Genomic DNA, 24,367 nt, shown 5'->3' on the forward strand with positions numbered 1-24,367 from the left:
CTCATATGTGTTGTGGGATTGGAGTGTTATTTTATGCCATGTTAGACCCCGAATTAAAGATTGTGAATTATTATGTAGTTTTAGTTTGCATTATTCTCCTGAATTAGAAGAAGCTGATAACTATTGCATTACATTAAACTGCTGACTTGTTGTGAATGAATGATATTGTTTTATGATGCATTATACTGCTGAGTTATAAGAAATACTGTTCGCAGAAGGGTATTGTCTTATTTGTCTGAGTAGAAGAGAACATGCTGGAGTTTTCTGCCCCATCTCAGCAGGAGCAGATAAACAGGGAGCCAAGGTCGTAGCTCAGGCGCTGTGTGAGAGAAAGCATGTGGATGTTTAGGCTTTTATGATAAGGTGGAGGCACCAGAGGCTATAAGAGTTTGAGCAATGCTCCACCATTTTGAGATCTGATGCTGTCTGCATCAGTGTCCATCTCCCACGTGTGTGATCATTAAAATCATCGTTTGACTCAACCCGACCGGACCAGTGTTGTTATTGTGGTGTTTCTCTTGTTTCCATCCCCAATTTTGAACTCGTAACAGCTTGGGGGCTCGTCCTGTGGTATTGGGGTGGAATTTAAAAGTTTGGACGGTCCGAGGTTGTCGAACGGACAGGCACGAGCCAGTGGTCTGATGTGAGTGGACAAAAGCCGGCTTATCTAAAGGTAAGGCACTACCTGTTGAATTATTTCCAAAGTGTGTCAAATTGGATATGACTAAATTAAAGTCTACTCACTGAAATTACTGGTAGAGTGTCTGTTTTGATTTTGATGAGAATCACCGTGTGTTATGCAGTTAAAGTTGCTTAAGAGTATTTAATGAAGTTGAAGAAATATGAACGTAATAATGCTGGGTTAGAGTCCCAAGGAATTGAGCTAGAGTCTCAAGTAGTTTGGTAGGGAATTGGCTATGTGTTGTTATAGAAATTAGGTCAGAAACTGTTCCAGAAGTAACAGATACTGTTTAATTGGTCGTAAAAAAGTTAACTTTCTTCGGTTGGACCCGTTATGATAAATTTGTCAAAATCGGTTAGGTGAAAATTATTATAGGACGGCACCAGAAGTTGCTAAGAAGCGCATAGCCCGGGGGTTACGCCCCCTCCTGGCCGTGGACGCGCGGCTTTGACCTGTCGGCGAACAGGGTTAGTTCAGTTTGGCTTATCTGTGGGGTACAGGGCATCCTGAAATAAGCTAGGAGTTACCGAGTCTCCTCATCGTTGGAAACGGTGTCATGTGCTTGTTTGGACAAAGTTAAATTGAGTTAGGGATTTTAGAAGTTAGGTCAGAAACTGTTCCCAGAAGTAACAGATACTGTTTGATTGATTACAAAAAAGTTGGACTTTCTTCAGTTGGACCCGTTATTTTAAATTTGTCGAAATTTGTTAGGTGCTGAATCTGTCAGGCCTGTCAGTGATTGTAAATATAAGACGTCTTTTGTAATATAAAATAGAAGAGTTTTGTCTGAGCTTTGTGTGACCCTGTGTGTGACGTGCAGCTGCAGCACTGCGAGCTATTTTTAGACGGTGTGTGAACATGCAAATGAGCGGTGACGCGCACAGAGGACTTTGCTTCCTGTTTAGCGTGTTTTTGAGTTTTATAATTTTGATTTGCAAACAATGATACATGCCTGTAAGTAAAACGCTGATTTTGCTGATTATAATATTACAAATAAGGTTTTGAATGACTAGGGTGTGAATGATGTTGGGTTTTAAAGCTGAAACTCAGAGAGGAGTGTGTTGGGAGACTGGCATGTAGTCTGCAGTGCAAAGGTGGGCGTCTTGCCTGCTGGTCTATTTAACAGTGATGAAAATGATATTAAATAAATCTCTCAGTGTGTTGATACAAGTGGCTACGGGGCTGGACCAACTGCCCCCACAAGCACAGCGGCCGAAGCAAATTATAGTAATGGAAACCAAACTCAGCAAGAATCAGCAGCTGTGGAAAAGACAGCAGCTAGCAGAGAATTAAAGGAGAAATTAAGAGAAGTTTTACACATAAAATTGCGGCCAACAGACTTGTGGAGGTTGGGAAGGCGTCCGGAGCATCACAACAAGAAGGTGAAACAAAAACACACACAAGCAGAGTAATGTGAGAGAGAGGCACATGTTAGAGAAATGCCTCGTTTGAGAAAAAAAAAAAGTTAAATTAGCCCATGTACAAACGCACATACACGCAATGAAGAAACAGCTTACACCCATGAACACGTGAAGATTTTCCAGCAAGTAAAACAGTGAAGCTTAACATACATCCGCCGTTAAATAATAAAGTTTATCCACTACTAACAAATAAACCCTCTGGGTTGCAGGACAACAACTTAACTTAAAAAAAAAAAAAAATCACAACCAGTGATAACACGACAAATTTAGTGGTTAATAAAAGTCAAATTGTGACATGTTTTCTGCTGATTGATTAATACAAGTGATTACTAAATGAAAGAAAATTCCAATTTTTGTGCTTTTAAACATGATCTTAAGAATTTTAACATGTACCTGTGTTGTCCTGTCAGCTTAGTGGGTCATGAGTGGATTATACAGAGAGAAAAAAACAAAAAAAGGGGGAGAGAAGGCTGACACAGGGCCTGGTCCCGTTGTTTCTCCCCTCTCTGAATAATGCAGCCAAAATAACATCATTTTCCTGTTCGTTTGTTTTTGTTTTGTTTTGTTTTGTTTTTTCTCTTTATGCTTGATTACAGGCTGCTTTGTCGGCCCGGGAAGCCGAAGCTGACCCTGGACTCCTGCTCTCCCCTCTACCATCTTTGCTCTCTCCTCCACCATCTTTGATGTGACTCTGACCAAATGCTAAAGCAGCTGGACCCACAACAACAACTTGAAACTGTCAACAGTGCTGCAGGAAAACGATCTCAGGCAGCAGAGACGGAGAGAGTTAAATCCAAGGCCCGTTTCACTACACGGGGAGATTTCCGTCAGCGTCTTTTCTTTCTGAGAAGACTGAGAAAGGCCCGGCTCCCACCACCGATTCTGACCACCTTCTATAGAGGAACTATCGAGAGGATACTGAGCAGCTGTATCACTGTCAGGTTCGGGAACAGCACCATGCCGGACAGACAAGCTCTACAGAGGGTTGTGTAATCAGCTGAGCGCACCATCCGCTCCGAGCACCCTGACCTGCACTCAATCTACAGCAGGCGGTGCTGGACCAAGACCAGGAAGATCGTGAAGGACCTCAGCCACCCCAACAACAGACTGTTCTCTCTGTTGCTGTGTACATGACAAATAAACATCTGGATTTGGAAAACGAGGCACTCGCAAAGCCACCAGCATTGTGCCTGATCGGACACACCCCTCTCACACACTCTTTACATTCTTGCCATATGGAAAAAGACAGCTTCAGCTGACAGAGCTGTGACGAGACGCCCATTAAGCCCAGATGAAAAGAGAGGCCGAGCAAAACCATGCTGACCTTAACAACTCTGCATTAAAACTGTGCAGGACAGTGACGGACCAACAATGACCATCGGGCAGCAAAAAGGGCGTGCCAGAGACAGGAGGAATAACAGAGGTCAGGAGGCACCTCAGAACGGACAAAACACCAGGAGAAAATAAGCTGAAGGCACAGGTGTCGGGGCTCGGCCAGGAGCTGACCTCTGAGAAGAGCCGAACAGCAGAGCCGAAGAAGGCCGTGGAGCAAAGCAAGGAAAACATCGATGGACTTCAATCTGAAGTGGACGGAAAAGGTTGTGAGGTTTCTGCCCCTCAGTAAGAGCTCAAGGCATCAGAGCAGAAAACTGAGCATGGCTCAGGAGGAGCTGTCTGATTATCGAACCCATCAGACTTGGAGTCCCAGACATACGACTTGAAATCAGGCTCAGGACCTCAGCAAGGAGATGAGAACAAAGCAGAACGAGCAGCAGTGACAGCAGCTGAACTTTGACCTGAACAAAATCTTGACTTGGCTGGGAGAAACAGAGGAAGAGCTGGAGCAGCAGCGTAGACTGGAGCTTGACACTGACATCCAGATGATTGAGCTGCGTATCAAAACCCTGAAGGAGCTACAGAAGCAAAAGGGTCAAGCTAAGGAGGAGTGGAATAAGGAGAAGATGCAGGATACTGGAGAAAAAGACCTGCCTCAATTGGGGCCAGAACCAGTATGGACAGAACTTTGAGCAGCAGCACCAACGGATGCAAACGGACTGAAGAGGAGGAGGGCAGGACCCAGGGCATGCTTCAGGCCGTGGTTTACCCAGAACACCAGAACAGGAAAGTGATGAACACAAACACCCACACAAACACACACATCTACATGCACTGACTCAGAATGAAGAGAAACACACATATGAACATATGCACTCGTTGATTGAGTGAGAAATGACACACACACCTGCAAAAAATCAATATGCTGATTCACTTCACTGAAAAGTGATCCACACACACACACATCTACAAGCTTGTGCAATAAAGAGTGATACACACACGCTGATGCAATGAAGAATGCTTTACTAACAAATGCTGCACACAAACATCCGAATATGGAGTCGGTTACAACAATAAGAACTCATTGATTGTTTATTGGTTAAATGCATTTCATGCCACACAGAGGGTATCTGTGTAGATTTAGGGGACAAGGTTTAAAGTAGTTTGGTTGTGAAAACAATGTCTGTGCGTGATGTCTGTTTATGGCTTAAGGCCCCCACTGAATTGTGTGCTTCACACGGCCTGATAAGGAGCAGTGGTACAGAGTGAAAATGATGAGTGAACGATGTGAGTTTTATTTTGGAGAGAATATGAAAAGGTTGTGTTGATTTGACTCAGTTGTTTAAGTTTCTGCCAAAGCAAAACATTTGTGTGTAACCAGTGTCCACTATTGAATCAAGTAAATCCAACATGTCTTTGTCAGTGAAAAAAAAGGAGTTACGGTGCCTGTAGGCCTACACAATATAGTGTGTGAAGTTTTGGTTGATTTTTGGGTTTTGTTTGACACTAGGTTGATTCTATCAGTGAGGTTTGGATTGTTCTCTTTCTATAAGAGAGAGAAAGATGGTTTGAACTTTGGACATGTTTGCAATGGGCCCCAGTATTTGTTACTTTATTAGTATTTTATTGGTTGGGTTTGTTTGTGCTTTTGTTACAGTGCACTGAGATAAGAACATCTGAGAGGTGTGATCCACCGGTGGTGATATTTTGGTATTTTGTGAGTTCCCGATTTAACAAATCAGCTCTTTAATCCAGACCTGAGAGATTGAACTTTAAAGCGCTATAAAATATTCTTACTGGAAACAGTGGCAAAGTATTTTTCTCCATGATTATAATGAGCTTGGGAGAAATTCACTTATATGTGACATTGATCACATGAGAAGCCTGAAGCCTAAAAGGATTGCAGCGAGTCAATCCAGTCCAAAAACAAGGAACTGTTTTCCTTTAAAATGATGACGTCATCTTGCTGGTGATGGAGGCTCGAATAGGCTGCGCGTGAGACTCCATTATCAGCAATATCTGGTATGAATGTGTGTGGATGTATGCATGTGACTGGACTGTGATGGACTGACGACTAAAAGTTTAACTGACTTGATACTGAGACAAAAAAGGTGCCGATTTTAGGATTATTGAATGTCCACAGACAATTCACCCAGCCTGTAGAAGAAGGGTGGAGGTTTTGTCTTGCTTTGTTTTGTTTGCAAGAAAAGAAAGATGACAGAGACTAAAGAGCTGTAGCTTCACAGCAGTGTGAACTGCAGACTGAACCCTTTGGTTGCTAATGTTGAGTTACTGATGTTTGCATTAAGAAAATTGTGTTTTATTAGCTGTGTTTTAATTAATGTATCACATTATATTGTTGGGAATGTTAAATGCTAAAGTGAAGAAAAGGTTTGATTCCACTCATGACTGAACATGTTATTATTAACCATAGCAGGCCACTGTAAAAAGTCAATTAATTTTTTAGAGGTAAGAAAAAAAAAACAAAAAACAAACAAACAAACAAAAAACCCTCCACCGAGGTCTATGAATAAGAGGGGAATGATAGACAGCCACACTAAAAATGGAGATATGTAATGATAAACACTGGTCCCCGTCTTTTGGGCGCTCTCTTGAAGTAGTCAACAATTTAAAAGTAAGATAAAAATAACAGGGGCATGTGCTGAGGGGTGGTGCTGCACAAGAACAAGAGTAAAATAAAGAAAATATTGTTTTTAGAAGTACAAATTAAAATGTACCATTACACTCAGAGGATCAATATGAAGCTTGATATTTGTTAATTTTGAATGAAGTACATGACTGGTGACTGTTCTGTCCTGAGCTTTTGTTTTTACAGCACCCGCTTGATCACACCAACAGTTTCTCGCCACCGAGGAGGGGTACTTGCAAAAAATAGAGAACGGGGAGGAATATCATCAAAACTGGAAAAAGGTAATCCCCAAAGGGGGTGATAACGCCATAACTTTCACTATGGTCAAATTCTCAAAATTTGACCCTCAAAAATTCTTCAAACATTTAGACACAAAGTGGAGATTTAGATACATATAATGTCGTAAACCACATAAGCATGAAGTATTTGATTCAATAACATGGTGAAATAACAAGCAGCAAAAGGTTGATCATGTTAATGGTGTTTATTCAAGGGTGCAGAGGAGATTATTATTATTAAAGACAACAAATGAAATAACGAAAACTAGAAGTGGAAAAAATTTTGCGTTAACGGTAATAAAATCAAAACAAAAAGGAAAACTAACTAAAACTGTAATGAATGTTCACAAAACTAACTAAAATTAACTAGATTTATAGCAAAATGTGTTTGGTTGCATTGATGTGTGCGTGCCCTGCTATAGTGAAATTAAGGTAGTACGTTAGTCGAGTCGTCTGTGTTGCTGCTCCGTCCACGCACAGAATCAGGTCAGGAAAAGTCGGGAGACAGCGCCAGAATAGAATTGAGGATGATTTTAATATGACTGTTTTGTAGACATGACAAGAGTCTTGTAGTGGAGAGGCACATAATGTTCTCCTGAGACCCAGAGAATAAGAAAAAAAACAGGGAGAAAATATTTTCGTTTTTTCTTTTTCTTTTTTTTCTTTTTTCTTTTAAATAAATCAAGTGTTATTAAAATAACAATCTCATAAGATGAAGATCAGGGACCAACCCAGAAGTCACTGACACTTCACTAGCTGTAAACTATTGGTTTAGGAATAAGTGATGGCACTGAACTTTCTATTTCACAAAAGTCAATTTATTTAGGATATCTGAGGAAGTACTGATTTTATTTGGAGACACAAAGGAACATTTGGCACTCCCCTCATCTCACATCTGTTTTACTGTTGCACCCAACCATTCTACAACTGAAATGCCTTGGACTGTTAACCATTTCAGGCAAGTGGAGTGAACCATATTTTGCTAGACTCTCATCAGATTGGGGCTTCCCTTTATTGATCTTTGGAGAGAAGTCTTCATTACTGGTATTATTCAGGTCTTGTTCACATGTTTGTCCCAGGTTTCTCAGCTAAGAGGAGCTTAAACCCCAGATACTGTGAGTTCTTTTCACACATTGAGATCACTGATAACTCTCAGCAACGACGTGATCTCGTAGAAACAATTAGGTGTTATGGATTCGACTATAATTGCGACTTTTATTTTTTACTTTACTGGAAAAGATTTCTGCATTTTACCCATATTTTATTTTTAACTCAAAATCAAAATTCTAGATTCTACTACATGTTGGTTTTGCACCAGATAGGATGACAGATTTCAGGTGGCCCTGTGTCTTTCTCTATTACATCTGCCACTGCATCTCGATAATCTTTGTGTGGCTTTTAGTGGGTCCTGACCCTCTCATATTTTGAAAAATCTATGTTTGAATCTCCCTTAATAATTGTGTTAAGAATTCTCTCCGCCTTTGTCAAAAGTTGGGTATTAGGAAAAAGTGAAATAAATATAAATATAAAGTCCCAATGTGTAGAGCACACATTAATAAATTAGTCATGTTCCCTGTGAAAGTAAATGAGCCTAATTCTTAAAGACCCCTGAAATTATTTACTAGATGTTTATTTTTTGAATAAAATAAAAATCTGAGTTTAACAAAACATTTTAATTGTAAATATCAAGCTTATCTTTCTTTCTTCCATAAAATGTGCTTGTGGGCACGCCAGCCATTTTGAAAAGGTGGGAAAAAACAATTGGCAAGGCCACACCCCCACACATGGGATATAATTTTAAAGGTACTGTTGTCCTCTCTAAGAAACATCAGGACTTAGAGGAGTGGCAAGTAGAGTATGAGAGCTACAAGCAAAAACTAAATGTGTACTACAGTGCGCAAAAAATGAATTACTGGGTCATCAGGGGGTCATGAGGGACATTTATAAAACAAAAAATTCCACAAACCTTAAAGTGCACTTGAAAAGCTCACACAAGAAGGTTAACCTAGCTTACCTAGAAGACCTCATCAGGGGGAGCACACTCCCCCTCTTTTTAGAGCTCACCCACTTAACTCGCATCCCAAGAAAACAGCTAACCCCAGATAAGGCAGCGTGATGTATCCCGAGATAACAGGACTGGGACATCTAAATAAAGGTGTGAAACAATCGCCTTCAAAAGGTTATCAATTGACTTCAACCAAAATTAGGAACACTCGGTGTGGCAAGAGTTAATAGTGATTAGTCTCAACACCCAAGGATAACCAGAAGAGCATGATTGATATGATGGAACTGAGATTTTGTTACACTTAACTTTTGCAAAACACAAATAAAACTAAATTGAAACTAAGGATTTTCAGAAAATAAAAACTAGACTAAACTAGCAAAGAATTGGTAAAAACTAATTACAACTGGTAAAAAATTGAAAATCTGGAGTCGAAACTAAATAAAAAATAAAACCTAATGAAAATGGCGAAACGTTTAAAACCCTGGTGCAGAGATTGGCAAATCTGACCAGGAAAAGTATGAGATGGATTGTCAGGACAGTCAGCGTTAAAGCCACTTTTGACAGTCCATACTAGGATGGCATTGGACATCTTGGGGGTGGAAAGGGGTTGGTGTGACCAAGGTGTGGTTTGGCTTGTTGTATGTATATTTGAGATCATATGGCTCTGGATGGACCAGTTACCAGGGCATGGAAGGAGGACAGACTCATTAAAGGAGGAGAAGGCATTTCCTGGGATTGGAGATCCTCTGGGTGAGTGGTTGATTAAAAGCATGCATAAAATAGAAGTTATCTGTTGTTATTGATTGGTAATAGATTGATAATTGGCCACATTTACAGCTGTATTGACTTGTTGTGGACGTAGTCGACTTCAGGTTTAAGCACCCTAATTAACAGGTTGAAAATAGTGACATTAAAAGAAGAGTATGCAGCGCCACCCTGTCAGACGCCAGTGATGGTGGAGCTCACTGATGAATCAGGTGAGCTGGATTCATGGCTGAGTCAAAACTAAGATCCCCCTGCTGTGGTCAGTAAGGGGAGAAAACGGGGAAATAAAATCAAGAATTAAAGAGGCATTTATAAACGTTTAGGTGTCAAGTGAAACGGGACAAAAGGGGGTGTTATACTGTTATTTTCAATGTCAGCATTATTATTGTATGAGAATCATGCAACAAGCATTGCATCGATGATCATTTATTGAAGCTTTTGACCTTATACTAACATCTGTGTTCCTGTGATTGTTATAACCTCTGATGAATCTTCTATTTACAGGTGTTAGGATAATGATATAATTTTTCATTGCAGGTGTAACCATGATCATTTTTATACATATTGCAACTTGTTGCTCATTGTAGAGTTGTGCTCAAGTTAATAAGGGTTAAAAGCTATGGTCAGCGCGAATGTCTGACTGATCTATTGAGGGGAAAGGCTTCGAGCATAGAAGGCCGCACGCGCTTACAAAACACTGATATCATGTTATTTTTTGTGATCTTTTCTTAAATTATGTCTTTAAGGTTAGTTTAAATAGTGGCAGTTAATTAAACGACATTTATTAAAATATTAAATACCTGAGTCAGAACGTTACACGCGGATCACCTTAAGAGTCTGGGAAACTTTGTAGCTGCCTAACTTTTTTTTTTTTTAATGTTTTAGCTCCGTTGATTTGACACATGGGAATGTGTCCAAAAGGGGGGGAAGGTTGAGCTTTAACATCAAACCAGGATTATTTGAACATTTTATAACTTCATTTGTGTCTTTAATAATTTAGGAATGGTAAACCTTAAGCTAATAGCGGTCCGAGAAGACGGACCTTTTAGAGAATCAGTGAAAAAGCATAAACTATCACTTTCATGTTTAATCATTACTCATTGAAATGAACTGAATAGCGTTTAGAAGATTTGTTAATTTTTTGTCTTTTGTTAAAAAGAGGGGTTTCAATAATTCTCAGACACACCTTGCAAATGTGCTTATAACGAGTTGGCACTCGGCCTTTTGAAGGTCAGAAGCTTCGTTCGGCGTGACTGTCCGGACTGATAAAGTGTAGGAAATGCCTTGAGTGCAGAGGGCTAAATGCAAACACGCTTACACACACATAAGATATGATTAGAATAAGTCCCTGGGACATTCTGAATGTTTTAGACCAATTCTGAAACACTAGAAGGTCAGTAGATAACAACATTAGATTATTAGGGTTAGGAAGAGAGGTGTTTTGGTTTTCTGTCTCTTACAGAGAAAGGAACAGACACCAGACGAGGTCACAGAGATGCGAGGACCCTCCGTAGCAGAGTCAGACACAGTGACTGCCGAGACATCAACTGGGTCCAAGGGTCATGGCGTTTGGGCTCCAGCTAGTCACCACAAAAGGATGGATCCCATAAACACAGCAATAACCATGAAGGGGTTGGCGGAAATCCGGGAACACCAGACCAACGAAGTTCGAGAGGCTTTCGGGCAAAAAGGGGACACCTTCCTGTTCCTTTTTCTGGAGGATACACAGATCGTTGTTTGAAATCGGGGCAGAATAATCCCCTGATCTGTGCCACGACTGAAGGGTTGTCTAACCCCTAAGGTTGAAGAATGAAGAGCAGAGGATCACCCAACTGGACGACACTGGTAGCTGCAGCAATAAAATAAAGGCTAAAAGCTGTGGGAGACCTGGGGAGTGTCATCTGTACTCGCGATTGTTGGAATAATAGTTTTTCTTGCATCTGAACTGCGCAAACACAGAGGTCATCCCACATATGGTTCGCCCCTCAGGGGGACAAAGGACCTCAGGAGTGAGAAGAGATGAACCCGGCCACACTGGGCTACAGGGTGTTTGTGAGGTCATTATTCTAATGACCTCATCAGGGGGAATTGTTAGATTATAATATTATTTTATGCCATGTTATACCCCGAATTAAAGATTGTGAATTATTATGTAGTTTTAGTTTGCATTATTCTCCTGAATTAGAAGAAGCTGATAACTATTACATTAGTTAAACTGATTTGCATTACATTAAATTGCTGACTTGTTGTGAATGAATGATATTGTTTTATGATGCATTATACTGCTGAGTTATAAGAAATACTGTTTGCAGAAAGTCATCGCCTTATTTGTCTGAGTAGAAGAGAACAGAGTGTGCTGGAGTTTTCTGCCCCATCTCAGCAGGAGCAGATAAACAGGGAGCCAAGGTCGTAGCTTAGGCGCTGTGTGAGAGAGAGCATGTGAATGTTTAGGCTTTTTATGATAAGGTGGAGGCACCAGAGGCTATAAAAGTTTGAGCAATGCTCCACCATTTTGAGATTTTGAGGCTGTCTGCATCAGTGTCCATCTCCCACGTGTGTGTTCATTAAAATCATCGTTTGACTCAACCCGGCCGGACCAGTGTTGTTATTGTGGTTTTTTCTCTTGTCTCCATCCCCAATATTTTGAACCTTAACAGACGTAAATGATTGTTTTGTATGCAGATCTGTACAAAGGATGGAAACACTTGATTACAAAGGAGATCTCAGCTGTGTTGTTATGGATGGACTTCAACGTATTTGTTAAAAAAGAGAATAAAGCAAAGTGTTTTAGCTGTTTGGGAGTTTTTGTTTGATTCCATTCAGTTTTAGTTCTATGGAGTCAAATAATAACAAAGGCTCTAGAACAGCCCTGAGTTTGTCCAGGTGACACTCCTCTGAAGAACAAAGACAAAGAGGAAGAAGGGGATTCGTTTTCAAGTCTTGTTTCTTTCAAAATAAAAGCTGAAATGTTTTGGAAGCATGATAATATTTTCAGCCAGGATGCCGTCTCCAAGGAGACCTGCACCTCAGCGCTGAGCTCCACATCACGCCCTGTGAAAGCACAGATATAAATCTGCTGCAGTGAGAAGAACTTTACCCAACACAAGTGTAGAAATAGACATTTGACTTTACCTACAACCTGTTAACAACAAAGCTTTCACTGCCTCTGTTGTTGATGTCATGTAGGACTAATCATACTTCACATCAGCCATGCACACGTCAGAGGATCTCCAGGCTTTCAGTAATAAAGCCAAGCAGATGATGTGAACATAGCAATAGTAAAACATGCATCATAATCAGCTGTGTGTGTCGACTATGTGGCACCTCAGTCTTGTTGGCATGAAGAAAAGTTGTGTAACATTATTATCAGGATGTCCAAAAAACTCACTGAAAAGCCTTCAGCTAATCCAAAATGCTGCAGCAAGAGTCCTGACAGGGACTAGAAAGAGAGAGCATATTTCTCCTGTTTTGGCTTCCCTTCATTGGCTTCCTGTTAAATCCAGAATTGAATTCAAAATCCTGCTCCTCACATACAAGGTCTTAAATAATCAGGCCCCATCTTATCTTAATGACCTTGTAGTACCATATCACCCTATTAGAGCGCTCCGCTCTCGCTCTGCAGGCCTACTTGTTGTTCCTAGAGTATTTAAAAGTAGAATGGGAGGGAGAGCCTTCAGTTTTCAGGCCCCTCTTCTGTGGAACCAGCTTCCAGTTTGGATTCGGGAGACAGACACTATCTCTACTTTCAAGATTAGGCTTAAAACTTTCCTTTTTTCTAAAGCATATAGTTAGGGCTGGACCAGGTGACCCTGAATCCTCCCTTTGTTATGCTGCAATAGATGTAGGCTGCCAGGGGATTCCCATGATGCATTGAGTTTTTCCTTTCCAGTCACCTTTCTCACTCACTATGTATTAATAGACCTCTCTGCATTGAATCATATCTGTTATTAACCTCTGTCTCTCTTCCACAGCATGTCTTTATCCTGTCTTCCTTCTCTCACCCCAACCGGTCGCAGCAGATGGCCGCCCCTCCCTGAGCCTGGTTCTGCCGGAGGTTTCTTCCTGTTAAAAGGGAGTTTTTCCTTCCCACTGTCGCCAAAGTGCTTGCTCATAGGGGGTCATATGATTGTTGGGTTTTTCTCTGTATCTATGAAGCGCCTTGAGGCGACTTTTGTTGTGATTTGGCGCTATATAAATAAAATTGAATTGAATTGAATTGAATTAACATGTAGCATAAGGGCTGCAAAGACATCATGTAGACAGCAGTCGTCTGTTAGTCGTAACGTATCTCCTGTTAAAGAGTTAAATGTGCGTTCTCCATCTCTGTCCTCTCACAGCTCGCCGTACACCAACTCCAGCTGTGGTAACCGTGGCTGTGCCCATCAACACGCTGAAGCTGAGACGCCACCCGTCACTATGGCGACTCCAATAGGGTTACCTGTCAGCTGTGGACGCATGAAAGGAAAACAGCAGAAACACAGACATGTTTACTGGAACATTTCCTATTGACAGCTTTATGGAAAAGTGGGTTTAAACACTTTTCTATGTTTGATTTTGTTTATTTATGGATTTATTGTGAAAGGAATTTCAAAGGTTTAATTTGACCTTTCCCCTGTTTTTCATACAGACTGGAGACGAATGGATGGTGCTTTCTTTGTTTGTCTAAAGATAATGAATAAAACTCTACACACATCTTAAACCACCCTCCTTTCTATATATTTTGTTATATAAATGGAAAGTATATAAGACACAAACTGAGCTTATATGATACTAAGGACCCTGGAGGTCAGTCCACCTTTATAATTCAGCACAGCCTGGAGTCTTGGTCTTTTCTTGGATGTTGGTTCCCTTTGTTTCCATCCTCTGTTAAGATGTTTCAGTAATGTTGAGGTCTGGGGAGGCCAATCCATGGCTGACGTCCTGTGATGCTGCATTAGCAGTTTGTTCATAGTGAAAAATGAAGCCACTGCCAATCAGACATTTGCACAGTGGATCAACTTCTGATGGTACTGTCCTGAATTCCACACCTATAATATGTTTGCACATACTGATGAATATGTGCAGCTGATTTTCAGTCCAGTTCCTGTGTGACAGACGCCAGTCTTTCTGCCTGTGTCCTTCCTTAACAATAGAGCCATCCTTCCACTGAGACTGTTTCTGATGAGGCTTCACTGAGCAGTAGATGGATCCCTCAGCTCATCTAATCGTCCTATTTCTAACACATGACTGTCAGAAACTGTTAATCTGCTGCAGCTCTTTAACTCCTCCACTTCTTTTTTTGTAATCTCTTAGTTTCCTCAGCTTTTAAGGTGGCACTGCACACCAGATCCAAAGTCAACATGCTGTTATATAATGGAGTTGAACCTGTAATGGAGTTTGATTTAAACCAATCAGCAATTAAGTGAATGATGATGAGCAAAGATGGTGGAGGTGGTGGATGAAGACCCGGACAGCTGTGGTTGGCTCCTCGTATAGAGCAGAGTGAGGTTGTGTTTGCACGTTATTATAAAACCATGTTCACCATATATTTTAGCTGCAGACAATAACATTATTTCTTTGCTGTGGTGATTTTATTCCACTTTGGTAAAATGGAAAACCATCATTTCTTGCTGTAATTCACACATTATTCCAAGAGCCTCAACACAAGCCTTGTAGTCCGACCATATATAGACAAATCAATAGTTGTGTTTGTAACAGCTCATGAACATGAATCGTTCCACATTACTTTAAAATCATTGTAAACTAAACTGGAATAAATGAGTGTTTATATATAGTTTTGTCTCAGCTGTTCATACACAGTGTTTCAGTTCTTATCAGAGTCCCACCGTCTCACTGTGGTGAACCTTTAGCTCTGTTGTAAGCGTGTTGTTAGACCAGGTTTCCCTCATTTAAAAATAATCTCTCATTAGAAATGGACATGATGTCTAAGACATAGAAATGCTTATTATGGGTTCACTTGATGTCACTGAAAAGATGCACATGGGTAACGTGCAGGCCATCCAGCTCCGAGGTTTATCTCCTCACCTCGAGTCTGCGACACTCTCTCCGTGTCCTCTCAGATAAGGGCGCGCACATTTCTGCACCATCTTCTAAATTACAAAGAGCGATTCACAAAACAGAAGCTCACAAAACACTCATCACAAACCAAAAATGGCTCCACTGAGCGTCAAACTGTCACTAGAATTACTGATAATCTAAAGACTCACAGAACTCATTTTGTCTCATTGTGTCTTAGTTTGAGACATAAGTGCATGATCATAATACTGTGTAGTTAGATGAGACAGAGCGGATGCTTGCTCTTAATCATCCTCTTCATGTTTCCCGAGCCTCAGCAGTGGAAGCTACCATGGATAGAAAGACTATGACTCATCTTAAATCTCAAATCTTTGTCTCCAAAGAGCTGCTGATGTGTCCGATATGATCCACAAGCTTAAACTAGGATTATAAGTGTGTGCAGTGATGTGTGTGAAACCTCTGAGGACTCACACGTGTGTGCTTCAGCCCACACACACATATGAAGCACTGCGACCTCACACAGAAGTGTTTTACACATCCAACCTGAATCCTGATCATTTCTACAGTTTATTAAGTTCAGCTTCACCTGAACATCAGTGATGAAGCTGCTCTGACTCCATCACAGCTCACAGCTGTTGGAATGAGTCAAACAATGAAGAAGGTTCAGAAACAGCTGATGATTTTACAGAAACATGATGCAAACATGAAAATGGACACATGATTTTTTATTAACAGACATATGTTAATATGTCTCATGAAGCACTGAAGCTTTTCATCCAATTGGTTCACCTCAACGCGAAGCTTCTTGAAGCTTCATTTGCTCTAGCAGGACACCTACTGGACGTAAAAATATTAGTTGGCATGAATTTGAAGAGTGTGGCCTTTTGCACACAGCCTGTAAATGTCAACAACAAAAGGAGTGTGTAAAACATGTATATTGTAGTGATGCAGTGTACTGTGTATATTTATACTGGCAGTATGGAACATGATTATTTGGAAATGCCTAAAATGGAAATGATCATATACTGTGAGGTGAGGTGTGGACAGTGGTTGTGCTTTTGTAACATTGAGGCAAGGACAGTGATTAGTGTTTAGGGGACACATCATTGGTTTTTATTTAAAAACAACAGTTTCTCCACTGTGGCAGGTCGTAGGCGATTTTTTTCCCCTAAACTGTCTCTAACTCTCACTAACCGCAACTCTCCATCAAACACCCACATTTTGAATGAAGTCTGAGGGTTTATATCGCTGTCATAGCTCGCGGCAAAGTTCGAACCACTTCATGAACCAGTCACGTGGTACAGCCGGGCAGCGAGGCTTCGGACGTCATCATTTTCAGCTCCTCCCATAAATGAAGCAAGCCTCGATACGCGCTTCGCGGACACGCCCCCTCCATTACTCGACACACGCTTCGAAGCCTCGATACAGAACGTCCCATCACTAATACTATGTGTAAAGAAACAGGCAGTAGATTTGTTCAACTTAAGATAATCCATAGGTGGCATCGAACACCTCAACAATTGTATAAAAGGAACCTGGCCTCTACGGACGAATGTTGAAGATGTGATGGTCAAAATGCTTCGATCTTACATATCTTATGGAGCTGTTTGGCACTTCAGGATTGGTGGGAAAATATAATGGAGGTAATTTTCAGTGTTTTAAAAAGGAGATTTGGTATCTCACCAAAACTGTCCATCCTTGGTATAACCACAGAACTTTCTGATGGAGATTTTTCCAGTTATACAAAAAGATGGGTTATTCTGGTTCTTACTACGGCCAAAGGGGTCCTGCTAAGACATTGGTGGAAAAAGAGCCCCCTCCCTATGAAGAGTGGCTAAAGACAATGGCTCAGTTGGCGTCTTATGAAAAAGTGACTTATGGTTTATTAGACAAATTGCATCAATATGATTGTATTTGGCCCTTTACAAGCTGGCTTTCTGTAACTTGAAGAACAGGAGTGATGACAGAGTGGTGGTGTGGGGATTGGTGTGCGAAGAAAGAATAGGATAACTTTTTTGAATTATTTATTTATGTATTTATCCTTTAGTTCTGTTACTGAAGCTGAAAATGAAATAAATATTGTTGATGATAAAAAAAAGTTGGATTACACTCAGAGGAACAATCAGGACAAGAAGCAGACGAGGAGGAAGACTTAAAAGATGAAACCTTATCTAAAAAAGAATTTGAAAACGCTCATAAAGAACGTGTGAATATGGTAAAGGCATATCAGAACAAGGATTAACAACAGAATTAAACATTTGAAATAACATACGGGGGTTGTGACCATTAGCCAGAATGACTTTGGAAAAAAAGATGCCTTAGCCATTCTAGCAGCACTTTGAAAATTTGAGTGGGTAGTCCGTAACATAACTTTAACATGGGTTGGTTCATTTACCCACTGAAGGAGGTTAAAACAGTCAGTGAAAGCAAGAAAGTCTTATATATAAATATAAGGAGCTTTGAGACTAAATGTGTTAAGTTGTGCTGTATGAATAAAGCTGAAGACATCTAAAGAAGGTGTTCCTGAAATGTGGCTTTATTAGAACAGGACGGATGGATGAGCACAGCCCTCTCAGCACAGGGCTGACAGCACGTTTTTAGACCAAACTTTAAACTACATTTACTGGATTTGTTGCTTTTCAAAGACAGTTAAGAGCAAAGTCCAATTAGAAGAGCTGGTTCTGATGAAGACTCTGAACCTGTAAACAGCAGCTAAGTGAATAAAGATCTGCGTCCACCAATCCTCAGCAGTGACAACACTTAAACATCAAAATCCTTCATGCACACCTTTTTCTCCGCTGTGCTCAAAATGCTCGCAGCTGTTAAAGTCGAGGAGAAAAGTTTGACATATTTCAGCACCATTAAATGTTAGAGAAGCCTCTGAAAACCAGCTCACGGTTACTTCCCAAGCAAAAGCCTCTGCTTGTGTTCACAGAGCCTCAATCACAACAAATAAGACAATAGGCAAGGCAAGGCAAGTTTATTTGTATAGCACAATTCAACAGCAAGGTGATTCAAAGTGCTTTACAGAGACATTAGAAACAAAAACAAATAAAAAGCATGATTTAAAATTGATTAAAACAAGCAAATAAACTAACTAACTAATTAACAAACAAACAAACAAACAAACAAGCAAACAAACAAACAAACAAAACAGTATATAAAATCAAAACAGATCAGAACAGTAGATAAAATCAGTAGTTAAATGTAAGTTTTGAAATTTAAGCTTAAAAGTGTGGATTTGGTGCTTTATTCAAATGCAGCTGAGAACAGGTGAGTCTTCAACCTGGATTTAAATAAACTGAGTGTTTCAGCTGATCTGAGGCTTTCTGGGAGTTTGTTCCAGATATAAGGAGCATAAAAGCTGAATGCAGCTTCTCCGTGTCTGGTTCTGACTCTGGGAACTGATAAAAGACCGGATCCAGATGACCTGAGGGATCTGGAAGGTTCATACTGGGTCAGAAGGTCACTGATGTATTTTGGTCCTAAACCATTCAGAGCTTTATAGACCAGCATCAGAACTTTAAAGTCTATCCTCTGACGGACAGGCAGCCAGTGTAAGGACCTCAGAGCTGGACTGATGTGGTCCACTTTTTTGGTCTTAGTGAGGACTCGAGCAGCAGAGTTCTGAATGAGCTGTAGTTGTCTGACTGATTTTTTTTAGGTAGACCTGTAAAGATGCTGTTACAGTAATCAAGCCTACTAAAGATGAATGCATGGACTAGTTTTTCCAGGTCCTGTTGAGACATCAGATCTTTTATCCTTGAAATATTCTTGAGGTGACAATAACAACACAAGTGAGGACAAAGTGACACCAGAGGCTGGAGAAGAGCAAGCATGAAGTGACCATTGTGTGTGCACACTTTCTCTTGGGCCCACTCTTCATATACCAGTGTGACAAAGTCCTGAGTGCAGCCTCAGTTTGCATGTTAGTCCACCAAGTTCCACCTGAGCTTTGAAGAAAACACACTCACTCTGGATTTTCACACTTGTTGGCTTCATACAGGAACTTCAGCAGTCGCAGTTAACGTGGCTTCAAATGCAAAGAATCCAAATACAAAGTTTAGTATTGAGAAAAGTTAGGTGGGAAATGACTGGAAAACAAAGTGAATGTGTGCACGCTACCATTGAAAGAACAGAGTTTTGGCTTTGCTCAGATCTGCTGTGGATTATCATCATTCATGTTCCTATAATACATGTAGAGCTGCAGACACATGACAGCATTCGGCTCCAATAGAGGCGGTTTATAACTAAAGTAACAGACATATTCAAGCACAGCATGAAACGCTCCTTGTTTTTGTAGAGAAGCTGATCAGGCTGTTTCTTTATTCCCCGAGACCAGCTGCACTGGATCATCACCAGCTTGGATCTCCATCCTTTTTCACTCAGTCAAGTCTTTCCTTTTGTTGGCCGTTTCTCTGAAAACCAAAGTGTGTGATCACAGCTGAAAGAAGGGAGATTTTTAAGGTGCTTCAATTAGTGATGCTGGTGATCCATCAATTATAATAATATTGTATTATATTATAAATGTTAAAGTCACAATAGGTTACCATTGTCCTACAATCAGCTACTTTTTACTTTCTTACTTCCAGCACATTTCCGGGCCTTTACTTTTTATTAGAGTATTTTTCAACACTAGTATCAGTGCTTCTACGTAAATAAATGCTGTGTGTACTTTTACCACCTGTGCTGACAGCTTTGCGTTGTTAAGAGCTGTATTTTCTGGTACAAAGGGCATTCAGCCCCGGTATTTACACTCTCCAACATGGATATATGAAGAATGTGAAGGAGGAAGCTGAACGTCAGAGTGTGTGCCTGTGTGCAGCCCCACCACCCGACTGCAAATGATTGATGTAACAGGTGTAGGCTGCTGGGGCATTCCCATGATGCACTGGGTGTTTCTTCTTCACTCACTGTGTGTTAATAGACCTCTCTGCACTGAATCACACTTGTTGTTAATCTCTGGCTCCTGTGATGTTTGTAAAGTGTCCATGAAAAGCAGACACAGCAGTGATTTGCAGTCACTTGCGTCCATATTGAAGGTAAAATCCTACAGAGACGACAGATCAAACTCTGGAAACGTTCCTGCTTTTAAACACACGCTTGAAATTTGATGCCAGTGAGACGTTTGAAACAAGCAGGGAAACTGGTGTCACAAACAGCTCACAGCCAATGAGCTCTGCTCTTTGCAGCCTCCTTCAGGGGCCATCAGCGATTGGACGGATGCTTTCAGCTCTGCTCTCGGTGCTAACATTATTTCTGGATGTGTGTTTAAAGTCAGCTCTCTGTCATCACTGAGCTGTAGGCTGCAGCAGAGCATAGATGTATAACATTCATGAGTGTGTCACAGGATCATGTGGGTGGGCTGTCCCACTGTGACACACGTGCACTAACCTCACTCTGAGAGCAGGTAACTGGAAGTGTGAGCTGCAGTTTTAATGCTGACATCACAGACCAGTGAAGACGAACAACAGTGACATTTACTGAACACCTCTACGTTCCTGAATGCATCAATGTCACCGGTCTTTGAACGTCACACCACTGAGTCCTAAACACAGCTCGGAGCGATGTTTCGTGTCCCGCTGTGACGCGCTGATGTTCAGATTTCACCAGTTTGAAGAGAACATCCAGTCACTGAGACGGCACCACCTGCTGTCTGAGGTCCAGGAGAAGAGCAGCAGCTGGAGCAGCTGACAGGTGGAGACGCTGGAGCTTGTTGTTGCTGTGTGAACAAATTGTAAGTTTGCTTTGTTTCCTCCTTCAACACTTTGACTGTTCCTGTGATGTTTGGACCTAAATGTTCAGCTCTTATTTCAGGACAAACTTTGATCACTCGTGTTTGAAGACAAATCCACATGATTGTAGATTATTGATCGCTGGAATCAAACAGTCTGACTTCTTCATAAACAAACTGTGTGTTTGTTTGTGTCCTGTTTAGTTTGTCCTCTTCTCCCTTAGTGCTGACAGGCCCTGTAAAACATGCAGTCTATTTATAGCTGAACCTGATCCTGTAGCTGGGCCCTGCAGTCAGTGCAGGCAGATATCTGAGACCTGATCAGGGGAAACACTGGATCCTGAAACACTGGCTGCTCAGCCCTGGAACCACAGCAACTGTTCAAAGTTATTGTGTTTGACAGTAAAGTGAATGTAAATGTGAGACACTGTGTGCTCACAGCTAAAGGCTGCAGTCAGCTGTGTTAGAGCCTCTTTCACACAGCGATCCTTTAATAAACCCTCAGAGCTCCATGTTGATGAAGCAGTCATGTGTGAGCTTGTGTGCTGACATGTTGACAGAGTGACCTCAGAGCTTCTATTGAGCCATAATGGCTCCTTTAAGCTGGCTCTGCTCTGTCAGACGCTTTCCTCTTCTTCACTGTCTCATCAATCTGCTGCACTCTTCATCTCCTCTGGTCTCTCCTCCTCCTCCTCGTCTCTCTGCTGTCCTGGTTAGAAAAACAAACCAATCAAACTGTGTACAGATTATTTATCAATTTATTTTAAACATCAGCTCAAACTTAATCAAACACATCATTACTGCAGTCATCATCAGTCAGCGCTCTGCTGCTCGTTCCTGTTGGATTCTGTTTCCACTCAGGGATGTTTTTCACTCCGACACTCTTTAAATGCTCAGATCTGCAGCTTGTTTAATAGGACAAAAAACTGTAACCAGTGAAATGTATGGAGAGAAATATGCCTCCAAAATGCTACCAATAGGTTCAACATGATCCATCAGTGTAAACTAATATTTATAATGTGTGCATTGGTTTGTGTGTAACCTCTGAGGACTCACAAATGCTGCTTTCAATCCAACACAAACACAAATCAGTCTGATCACATGTTTTACAAAAAGCTGAACAATGACTGATCAGCTCAGTTTGTCATGCTCACCTTCACTAACCTGATCGTTGTGTCTTTAAAAAGCTTCCTGTGGGTCAAAGGTCTAAACTTCACCAACATCTCTCTCCATCGTTTGCAGGCAGAGGAGACGTGCTGGCAAAGTTGAACCTTCATCAACATTTACACATTGTTTTCTTCAGCTTTCACTGCTGCTGCCTAAAAACAAAGCAACGGTACCAACGATGAAGAGCTCACTCTGGACCGATTGTTTGCTTCAGTATCATCTGTGACGTCGTGCTTTAGCTCTTTAACATGTTAAATACGTTTTCCTGTGAAACAGTAAATAAGTTGAATAACAGCACTGATATCAGGGACAGTCCAAAAGACTTTGGTGCAAAGCACCATTGTTTTAAGAGCCAATGAACGCCTGTTTGTTGCAGATGAACTGGTCCTGCTGCTTCAGCACTAAAGCTAAATGCTGCTAACTGCACATAATGTCCTCCTGTATATATTCACTTCATGTATATAATGTTCTGTGTCTTTGTGCACAGTCGAGGAGCGCGTCAGGATACATTTCACTGCGTGTTGTGCTTGTATAACTGTGCATGTGACAAATCAAGAATCTTGAAAGGACAGTGTAGGTGACCGCACTGATGCCTGTTCATAATTTCACCGAAGCTAATAAACTGTTGCCTAAATGTTCTTGTTGTCAGAGGTAAACAGAGGTGAGAGGAGCAGATAATAAGGATTAAAGATAATAATGTGTACTTTATTGATCCCCGTGGGGTAATTCCTCTCTGCATTTAACCCATTCACTCAGTGAAGCAGTGGGCAGCCGTTGGGCGCCCGGGTACCTCAGGGTAGCCGTTCAGTGAATTCGAATCCCTGGCCTTCCAATCATGGGGCGACCCCTCTACCTGCTGAGCTGTCCCTGCCGGTGAACTGCTGGAGAACTAAATGCTGCTAGTTGTCAGAGTATGAACTGTCTCGCTGGGTATACACTGTGATTTTTTCACTCGCCTTATTCGGCTTGTGCTCAAACTGCTCAAATAACTGAATCTCAGGGGTTAGAAGTTTGTAGGTCACGATGCAGGGTCTCACACTATACAGCCCTGATGCAAATAGATTTGATTTTCTTGTGATTGCTGATCAGGAGCCTGAGGTGTTAATTGCTTCTCATTACCCCATGTGTATTACACGATGCACAACACACGATGAAGGGCAAACTCGGGCCGATCCCCAAAACAGTCACACGAGTGAAAAATGGTCTCAAAATGGTCCAAAGATCACACAGTGTGGGTCAACTTAAGCAGTCAGCTCGGTCCTGGACATTGTTACTGACATAAAGCTGCTGTCTGCAGCCATGTTGGACCTGCTGCTTTGTAGAACTACAGTAATGGAGGATTTGGAATCAGAAAGGGTTTTATTGCCAAATGTTGAGCAGGTTTACAACATTAGGAAATTGCTGCGGTGCTTCAGTGCAAACATACTGTCAGACAACGCTTAAAGAAACATAAGAATAAGAATAAAGAGTGCTACGTAGAAAGATATATACATGAGTGCAGGTGGTGATCAGTGCAAACATGGAATGATGCAGTGAACACAGCGTAGGGTCATGTGTTAGTGGTGGGAACAGTCATACGGTTATTGTTCATGTGTCCGACAGCAGAGGGGAAGAAACTGTTCTTATGGCGAGAGGTTCTGGTGCGAATGGACCGGAGCCTCCTGCCTGAGGGGAGCAGGTCAAACAGACTGTGTCCAGGGTGAGAAGGGTCAGCTGAGATCCGAGCTGCACGCCCCAGTGTCCTGGAGGTGTACAGGTCCTGCAGAGATGGGAGTCTGCAGCCAATCACCTTCTCAGCAGAGCGCACAACACGCTGCAGTCTCTGTTTGTCCCTGATAGTGGCTCCAGCGTACCACACGGTGATGGAGGAGGTGAGGATGGACTCGATGATTGCGGTGTAGAACTGCATCATCGTCCGTGTTGGCAGGTTGAATTTCTTCAGCTGCCTCAGGAAGTACATCCTCTGCTGGGCTTTCTTGATGACGGAGGTGATGGTGGGCTCCCACTTCAGGTCCTGGGTGATGGTGGTACCCAGGAAGCGGAATGAGTCCACAGAGGTGATGGGGGTGTCAGACAGGATGATGGGGGGAAGTGGGGCTGTGTGCTTCCTGAAGTCCACAATAATCTCCACTGTCTTCTGGGCATTCAGCACCAGGTTGTTGTGGCTGCACCAGGATCAGGCAGACTCATCTGGGTAAGCTTGCCTTGGAGATGGTCTGGAAGGATGGTGTTGAAGGCAGAGCTGAAGTCCACAAACAGGATCCTGACGTAGGTTCCTGGGGAGTCCAGATGCTGCAGGAGGCTGAACTCGGCTC

At 41.6% G+C, this 24,367-nt stretch overlaps 1 protein-coding gene across 2 annotated transcripts in view; it reads left to right on the forward strand.

The window, feature by feature from the left end:
* Nucleotides 1–24,367, forward strand: part of LOC309702201 (protein NLRC3-like) — a 143,472-nt gene that overhangs the window by 90,210 nt on the left and 28,895 nt on the right. The window lies entirely within an intron of this gene.

This window comes from Aulonocara stuartgranti (genome assembly GCF_965226115.1).
Source record: "Aulonocara stuartgranti genome assembly, chromosome: 3".
Taxonomy (NCBI): domain Eukaryota; kingdom Metazoa; phylum Chordata; class Actinopteri; order Cichliformes; family Cichlidae; genus Aulonocara; species Aulonocara stuartgranti.